General features: G+C 40.9%; 1 long non-coding RNA gene across 1 annotated transcript in view; it reads left to right on the top strand.

The window, feature by feature from the left end:
- Positions 1–204: 204 nt before the first annotated feature.
- Positions 205–10,008, top strand: part of LOC144956713 (uncharacterized) — a 224,672-nt gene continuing 214,868 nt past the window's right edge. The window contains exon 1 of the long non-coding RNA XR_013642003.1: positions 205–415. This is a non-coding gene — a long non-coding RNA (uncharacterized LOC144956713). The remainder of the gene's footprint in view (positions 416–10,008) is intronic.

Here is a 10,008-nt window from a genome sequence, read left to right as displayed (position 1 = left end):
TCTTGGGTGCTTTAATTGTAATTCTAGAAATTTTTACTATCCCATTTTCTTCCTTTTTACTGGCGCTGATATAACCTAAATGTGTTGCATTGCAAAGGGATTTTTCGACGCTTGTGGTATATATCATTTAGATAACATCAGTGCCAGGAAAAATGATATGGTCAAAAGATTATAATTGATTTAACAAATAAAGTAGTAGGTACCACAAGCGAAAATTTCAAAATTGAGCTATCATAAAAAGAGTTAAACCACTGTAAAGTGCTTTGAAATTAATGAACAACACAAAAAGAATTATGAAAATCCGTCAACAAATAAATGAAATATGATAAAATGAATTTTATTGAACTTACAATTTTTTCCCACATATTCCGGTTACGCATTTTTTGCCGACTTTATGACGCCATAAACAAAAAAGGTGGTTATATAACATTTAAAATAAACATTTTTTGCATAAACATGCAATCATAAAACAAAATAAAAGCAGATATTAAGATGAAAAAACAATGATACTTAAATGAAACCATCCTCAAATATGACAGAAACAGCATCAAAATATAAAAAAATGGGAAATATAGGCCCAGGGACCCATATTTGGAGCCTCATAGATAAAAAAAATGAACATGTATACTACTCAAACTCAATATCTTTGCAAAAAAGTATATAAATTCTTAGCCTAATTTTTTTTGTTAATGTGGAGAAAATAGTAATTGCTCTATATTGAGCCGAAGGTCACTGCCAAGCTCAAAATTACGGCATGGAAAAAATGGTGTCAATATACTGAAAATACACAAAATCAAAATATTAACAAAAAAATAACTAATAAAGATAGGATGACATACTTAACATCAAATTACTCGTCATTCTTATCTCTATCCAATAGAAGCAAAAGCATCTCAACATATTATCAATGGCATCCAAAAATTTTTAAGGATTTTGGATAGAAATTCAATATTAGGCATAACTAAAAATATTAGATACCTTTAAAAATTCATAGAAAATCGTCAACAAAAGACATACAAACATAACTTATACCAAATGAATTAACTTCTCAAGCTCTTTCAGACAAAGCCATATACAATCAATTTAACATAGAATCTGTCCGGTAAATACCTTGCATCCAGAAACTGATTAAACCACAAAACAATGAATGTAATTGAGAGGAGGGAAAGAAAGAGAAAATAAACCACCTCTGCAGCTCTCAATCTGTTTTTAAAAAATAAAGCAAGCCCCAGGTCAGGTATAGTATGATGCAATAAAAACAAATAAAGCCCAATCAACTTGTTTGATGATAAACTAATAAACGACCCCCCCCCCCCCCCCCCCCCCCCCCCCCCCCCCCCCCCCCCCACACTAGGTCAGGGTTGCCAGATTATTTTTCAACAAAATGCCAGGGGAAGACTCAAAAAATGCCAAAACACTCCAAAAAAAAAAAATGCCAAAGTCTGTTGACTCCCACCCCCACTAAGAAAACTAGTCACTTTTGATAGACAATTTACTATCATATCCTGGTGGCTTGCATGTTTTCTTTTCTTTTCTTTTTTTTGAATTATACTAAATTTCCTGTTGGGGTATTTTTTACCTACTGACTACTAAGTGGAGTGCTAAACCACTACACAACGGTTGAGAAAAGGTGTTATTTGAAGTATAATATACAAGAAAAGAAAATGCCAAATGCCAAATGATTTTTCTAATGCCAAACGGTTTTCAAAAATGCCAGATTTTTGGAATCTGGCATTTAAAATGCCAAACTGGCAACCCTGGACTAGGTTCTTTTCACCAGCGGGTTTATTTTTTTCATTGTGCCGTGAAAATTCATCCGATTTGGTTGTATTTGATATCAAAATAAAGCTGGAACATTAAGCTCTCTGCTTATTTAAACAGACGTGAGCGGACATCGCTAAAAGTATTAAAAAATGTTAAAAATAGCACGACAATGTGCTTTCCTCGCCACTCGCTCCGCCATTTTGAATCTGATATCGGGGCAGGAAGTGTCAAAAGTAGTGTTGGGCGTTGGGTTATTTGATCGCTTTTACTCGATCGACGACCGAGCGCCAAGCCACGAGTCAGTGCTCGATCTCAATGCCGGAAGAGCGAGTTAGTAAAACGATCACTCGATCGTAAAACGATCAGGCGGGTTGTGAGCTTGAGACGATCTTGACACGTGAGACGAGCTTGAGACGATCAGGATTCGAGCGAGCGGAGGGGTAACGAGTGTTTCGAATCATTTCAAATTCAAACGATCACAGTTTGCCATCCGATACCAATCGCCAATGTTTGCACACGGTAGTCTGTGGTTCTTCCACAGCCCTCACTCCTTGTCAGATGTTAGTGTGTCTGGGTGGCAGTGGCAGGGAAATTCGTATAGGTGTATCACGCGTGTGTGACAAGACTTCATTAAACCTACTAAAGTTTGACTATCACACACACACACATACACACACACACACACACACACACACACACTAAGGCTATTTCTATGACACACACGCATCCCTCTATCAATGAACACTCCTACAGTAGTGCGGCTATGTGGTCTAGTCATGACGTAACTATAGGTAGTACTCTAGTCGACCATGGGTCTCGTGCATTATAATGGTCTAGTGGTATGACACCCGCTTTGGGATCGGAAAGTCCTGGTTCAAGCCTCGCGCTCGGTGCATAGTTGAGTCTTTGGACAAGGCTCTTTACTCACATTCTCTCACCGTACTCAGGTGTAAAATGAGTACCTGGCCGTTAACAGCGTTGTCTTTGTCTGAAAAATTGTAATATCGCCTAACAGGCGGCATGTCCCGTCCTTCATATTAAATGTTGCTGTTGACCGGGGACCCCTTTACAAAGCGCTTTGATCACATTTAGTGGATATTGTAAAGCTCAATTTTTTAAAGTAAAACATTAGCTTTGAATATGGAATGTTTCAATTTTAGATGCCTGTGTATTCTTTGTTAGTTCCCATCATCATCATCATCATCATCATCATCATCATCATCATCATCATCATCATCATCATCATCATCATCATCAGGGGCAGCGGTACGGTCTTTGGTTGGCACCCGAAAGGTACCGAGTTCGATCACCCGCCGCTGAGTGGTCTTGAGCAAGTCACCTTGCCCTAACTAAATTTGCGGCGCTGCACTGCGGCTATCGCTTGGGTTATTCCAGTCTTCCCTTAGAATAGACCCGAAAGACGAATCTCCCCTATGGGATGAATAAAGGGAATTATGTTTAATTTATTTATCATCACCATCATATCAGCGGGATCATCATCATCACCACCACCACCCTAATAATAATGGATAAAATAAATATCAACACATTTCAATGTAATAATCAATCTAAAATCAATCAGTGCTCCTAAAAGACCCTTTGATTTCTTTGTCTAATTCGTTCCATACTTTTGGAGTCCCGACAAAGAAAGATTTTCAGCTAACTATAGTTTATATATGGGAATATTAATCAGTCGTTTATATTGGAATCGGAGTTGTCTAGCAGGTGTATTAGTTCAAAACGCATTTCCAAGGATTTACCATGCTCAATGAACTTCACAATATTTAATTTAATTTATTCCTCCGGCACGCCATATCGACCATACATCCATTTCGTACAGTAGGTACCGATCGCTGTTTGGAGTCTTTTTGTATTAAAGCTCTTTACAATACCCGTCATTGCTTATAAGATAAGAATACATTCACACCTGAGTCAAGTGCCTGACACACGGACTTAACGTCTGGATCACAATTTTTAACAATCACTGTCACTCATCCGGCCATTGACAAGGCTTGATTTTGTGACAAGAGACACCGTACCACTGAGCGACCGAACAAATAATCACCATCTGCGCCATCGTCATCATCATCATCATTATCATCATCCTCATCACAGCCGTAACAGCCAGCAAAACCACAATCATCATCTTCGGGTCCGGTCTATCCGTGTGGGGGGTGGGGGTGGAACCTGCTAAAGTATTTCATTTTTTAAACAGAAACACGAGAATCATCATCATCATCATCATCATCGTCATCCATTGTCGTCGGCATCGTTATCATCGTGTCCGGGCAATCCGTGGGTGTCTGGGTGTGGAACCTGCTAAATATTATTATTATCTACCTACCTAATAAAAACACACCATCCTTGTTCATTTATTTTTCAAATAATGAAATGAAAGGCACGACCTTTCCCGCACACACAAGAGGCGATGACGACCAGTGACAAATTATGGGAGGTGGGGGCGGCCGACAACTTTTGGCGCGACATATGTTAAGGTGACAGCGGGATGATGGTGGTGGGAGGGGGGGGGGGGTCTCAACCCTTCACTATCAACAACTGTTTGATGGCGTGTGTGTGTGTGTGTGTGTGTGTGTGTGTGTGTGTGTGTGTGTGTGTATGTGTGTGTGATGCGACGAACGATCATAATCAAGGCTGCCAGACAGCCAGATTTCTTCTTGCCCAAGTAGTCAAATAGACCCCAAATAGCCAAACACCACAAGCATTCTGACTCCCTTGAAAAACTCATTTGTTTTGATTAACAAAACAATCGACTACAGTTGGATAAACTTATCTTTTCATTTTTTTTAAATAAAAGATTTTTTTAAAAATGAATAATAATAGAAAAGCGTTTCTTAGTAACCAAATTTGAACTTGGCCATCTGGCAGCCCCCATCATAACCAGCTGCAGTCAAGCCAGCCACAGACATAAGAGAGGGAGGGGTATGTGAAGTTTCCTGTGGCAAACGAGTTACTCGTGTTTTGTTTTTTTTCAAACGAATCACTGCTCGATGACGTCACTGACTCGAAACCCGCCCGAAACCGACTCGATTTTAGAGGACTCGATCGAAAACCCGCTCGATTTGATCGTTTCAAACTCGACCCAGCACTAGTCAAAAGAAAGAGGAAGTTTTGCCCTTTCTAATGATACTATTCTTAGCATCATACGCCAATTCTCCGCGGCACAACCTTGATTTTCAACCAACATAAGTGCCTGCTCCACTCACTTTTCTGAATTAAAAATTCACCCCATACACCGGAGCATACTCAATGTCTCAATCGTTTCTATGTTATATGTTTGTGATGAGAATATTGGCTATTAAGCTTAACTGCTGGTCAAAATTACTTCGCGATAGTGGTGAACGAATCGGCGGTCTCAAGAAGTGGGTGAGAGAGGGATCTAGAAATGACTTTGGGTTTGAAACGAATATTTTTGTGTTCGTGGATAGCTCACACGGTAGAGCCACGCTCTCACCTGCCAGGCGGAGTTGTCGTACCAATAAGGTCGCAGGTTCAAACCCCACCACCAAACCCCACCACCGCCGCGAAAAAAAATTTTTTATTCTCTATTGTCTTCTAGCACTTTTCTACTCACTTCATATCTTGTTGTTAACCTTGATTTTCACAACGTGAATGAAAAGAGAAAATCGCGACCTCGAAATTTTCTCGCGATCCGCTAGGCAAAATTATCTAAAACCGGGTCTCGTTCGCGATTGATTATGAAACTCTTTTTAATCGCAAAAGTATGTTTTAAGATGCATTACAAAGATCAGAAGTTGATCTTTAAAATAAAACAAATTGTATTTTGTTTCGAGCATTAGAAGTTGAGATATTGTGAGGTAAAGTGGAGAGTTTTTCACGATCAACGCCATCGATAACAACTTTCCACCGATTCACGGCGCTCGCCTGTGGTACCTAAAAGTAGGCAAATTAATGCAACCTGTCCAACAGAGAGTAAAAGTCGATAGCAATGCTCAGACCTGTCAACCCTTCATATTCCAAAAGTGGAATCAGAACGTCAGAAAATAGGAATTTGAGACCAAAAAAATAGGAATCTTTTAACAATGGATAATTCTGTATCAAAATCGACACCAACTTTGTCACCAAACACATACAGACAATATTCCGGCACTGCTGGCAAAACTACACATCCCATGTATTAGGTAATGGGATGGGGAAAGGGGGGAAGGGGGTGCAATTCATTTTCCTATTAGCTCAGTTTTAACAATCATTAAATAGAAAATCTTGCAAGCGCCATAAAACCCTTAAATACATAAAAACAAAACTGGGTACAAAGGGGGGGGGGGGGGGGGGAGAGAGAGAGAGGTTGTTCAGAAAAAGAAAATCAGTTGATAGATATAAATTCCAGCACCATAGGTCCAATGGATCCGACGAACTACTTTACTACATAAAATCTGTCTTGTTTGTCTCCCGTCCTGCCTCTAGTCCACTCCTTACCAAATGAATACTTTACAGTAGTGTTGGGTTATTTGATCGCTTTTACTCGATCGACGATCGAGCGCCAAGCCACGAGTCAGTGCTCGATCTCAATGCCGGAAGAGCGAGTTAGTAAAACGATTACTCGATCGTAAAACGATCAGGCGGGTTGTGAGCTTGAGACGATCTTGACACGTGAGACGAGCTTGAGACGATCAGGATTCGAGCGAGCGGAGGGGTAACGAGTGTTTCGAATCATTTCAAATTCAAACGATCACAGTTTGCCATCCGATACCAATCGCCAATGTTTGCACACGGTAGTCTGTGGTTCTTCCACAGCCCTCACTCCTTGTCAGATGTTAGTGTGTCTGGGTGGCAGTGGCAGGGAAATTCGTATAGGTGTATCACGCGTGTGTGACAAGACTTCATTAAACCTACTAAAGTTTGACTATCACACACACACACACACATACACACACACACACACACACACACACACACTAAGGCTATTTCTATGACACACACGCATCCCTCTATCAATGAACACTCCTACAGTAGTGCGGCTATGTGGTCTAGTCATGACGTAACTATAGGTAGTACTCTAGTCGACCATGGGTCTCGTGCATTATAATGGTCTAGTGGTATGACACCCGCTTTGGGATCGGAAAGTCCTGGGTTCGAGCCTCGCGCTCGGTGCATAGTTGAGTCTTTGGACAAGGCTTTTTACTCACATTCTCTCACCGTACTCAGGTGTAAAATGAGTACCTGGCCGTTAACAGCGTTGTCTTTGTCTGAAAAATTGTAATATCGCCTAACAGGCGGCATGTCCCGTCCTACATATCAAATGTTGCTGTTGACCGGGGACCCCTTTACAAAGCGCTTTGATCACATTTAGTGGATATTGTAAAGCTCAATTTTTTAAAGTAAAACATTAGCTTTGAATATGGAATGTTTCAATTTTAGATGCCTGTGTATTCTTTGTTAGTTCCCATCATCATCATCATCATCATCATCATCATCATCATCATCATCATCATCATCATCAGGGGCAGCGGTACGGTCTTTGGTTGGCACCCGAAAGGTACCGAGTTCGATCACCCGCCGCTGAGTGGTCTTGAGCAAGTCACCTTGCCCTAACTAAATTTGCGGCGCTGCACTGCGGCTATCGCTTGGGTTATTCCAGTCTTCCCTTAGAATAGACCCAAAAGACGAATCTCCCCTATGGGATGAATAAAGGGAATTATGTTTAATTTATTTATCATCACCATCATATCAGCGGGATCATCATCATCACCACCACCCTAATAATAATGGATAAAATAAATATCAACACATTTCAATGTAATAATCAATCTAAAATCAATCAGTGCTCCTAAAAGACCCTTTGATTTCTTTGTCTAATTCGTTCCATACTTTTGGAGTCCCGACAAAGAAAGATTTTCAGCTAACTATAGTTTATATATGGGAATATTAATCAGTCGTTTATATTGGAATCGGAGTTGTCTAGCAGGTGTATTAGTTCAAAGCGCATTTCCAAGGATTTACCATGCTCAATGAACTTCACAATATTTTATTTAATTTATTCCTCCGGCACGCCATATCGACCATACATCCATTTCGTACAGTAGGTACCGATCGCTGTTTGGAGTCTTTTTGTATTAAAGCTCTTTACAATACCCGTCATTGCTTATAAGATAAGAATACATTCACACCTGAGTCAAGTGCCTGACACACGGACTTAACGTCTGGATCACAATTTTCAACAATCACTGTCACTCATCCGGCCATTGATAAGGCTTGATTTTGTGACAAGAGACACCGTACCACTGAGCGACCGAACAAATAATCACCATCTGCGCCATCGTCATCATCATCATCATCATTATCATCATCCTCATCACAGCCGTAACAGCCAGCAAAACCACAATCATCATCTTCGGGTCCGGTCTATCCGTGTGGGGGGTGGGGTGGAACCTGCTAAAGTATTTCATTTTTTAAACAGAAACACGATAATCATCATCATCATCATCATCGTCATCCATTGTCGTCGGCATCGTTATCATCGTGTCCGGGCAATCCGTGTGTGTCTGGGTGTGGAACCTGCTAAATATTATTATTATCTACCTACCTAATAAAAACACACCATTCTTGTTCATTTATTTTTCAAATAATGAAATGAAAGGCACGACCTTTCCCGCACACACAAGAGGCGATGACGACCAGTGACAAATTATGGGAGGTGGGGGCGGCCGACAACTTTTGGCGCGACATAAATATGAAATGTTAAGGTGACAGCGGGATGATGGTGGTGGGAGGGGGGGGGGGGGGGGGTCTCAACCCTTCACCATCAACAACTGTTTGATGGCGTGTGTGTGTGTGTGTGTGTGTGTGTGTGTGTGTGTGTGTGTGTGTGTGTGATGCGACGAACGATCATAATCAAGGCTGCCAGACAGCCAGATTTCTTCTTGCCCAAGTAGTCAAATAGACCCCAAATAGCCAAACACCACAAGCATTCTGACTCCCTTGAAAAACTCATTTGTTTTGATTAACAAAACAATCGACTACAGTTGGATAAACTTATCTTTTCATTTTTTTAAAATAAAATATTTTTTTTAAAATGAATAATAATAGAAAAGCGTTTCTTAGTAACCAATTTTGAACTTGGCCATCTGGCAGCCCCCATCATAACCAGCTGCAGTCAAGCCAGCCACAGACATAAGAGAGGGAGGGGTATGTGAAGTTTCCTGTGGCAAACGAGTTGCTCGTGTTTTTTTTTTTTCAAACGAATCACTGCTCGATGACGTCACTGACTCGAAACCCGCCCGAAACCGACTCGATTTTAGAGGACTCGATCGAAAACCCGCTCGATTTGATCGTTTCAAACTCGACCCAGCACTACTTTACAGTGGTGCGGGGCGGTCCTTGGCAAGCTTAAGGACCACGGTCCTACGGTCCTGGGGAAATGAAGACCGCAAGGACCGGTCCTAGGACCGGCGGTCCTTTTCGACATTGAACATTCCTGAGAGACCGTTTTGACCTTTGGGACCATGGGATCGTTCATTCTTGAACCGTTAAAGACCGCTACACGATGAAAACCGTGGTCTACAGGAGTAAAACACACGGAGTAGTCACACTCATTTCAAATTGTAACCTAATTAGAGAAGAGGGGTGATGCCTTCTTTATTTGATCACAGTACTTCATTGTTACTTCGATAATTTAGCGTGAATAAAATTTGAAATTTATCCCCATTAACGGAGATAATGGAATCACCCAAGGCGTTGATCGAGTTGTTCGTGGCGTTTATACACACACGCAACTCCTACCCCCCCCCCCCCCCACACACACACAATGAGAGGGCAGCGAGCATTGAAGAGTAAGAGAGAGACGTGAAGTTATAATAAGAGGGGGTGGATGCGGTAATAAGTAATAAGTAATAAGTGGGGTCGATGGTGACTTTTCGCCAGATCTAACAAACCCAGCTACCCATTCACTGCTGAGTAGACAGGGATTAAAGAAAAAACTCGACTGCACCCTGGATCGATCTCTGGCCCTGTGCGTATAAAGAGAGTGCTCTATCAACTGAGCTATCGGGGTCCCCAAATATTCTATTGGACCTTTTAAAAATACAGACGTTATAACTGGTTTTTTTGGAAGGAAGAAACTAATGAAACTCATATTATTTGATTAGTTAAAACACCAAACGAAATTTTAATATTATTGTATTATTTTAAATGACAACAATGCGATAGAAAGGAGTGGCGACAAGAGATGGACAAAAGAAAACAAAAAATCAGACTTGCAACTTGCTA

The sequence above is a fragment of the Berghia stephanieae genome, chromosome 11 (genome assembly GCF_034508935.2).
Source record: "Berghia stephanieae isolate SIO BIC M18660-M18661 chromosome 11, UCSD_Bste_1.3, whole genome shotgun sequence".
NCBI lineage: Eukaryota > Metazoa > Mollusca > Gastropoda > Nudibranchia > Aeolidiidae > Berghia > Berghia stephanieae.
Note: the sequence above shows the minus strand (reverse complement) of the source record. Positions and strands in the feature narration are given on the sequence as shown.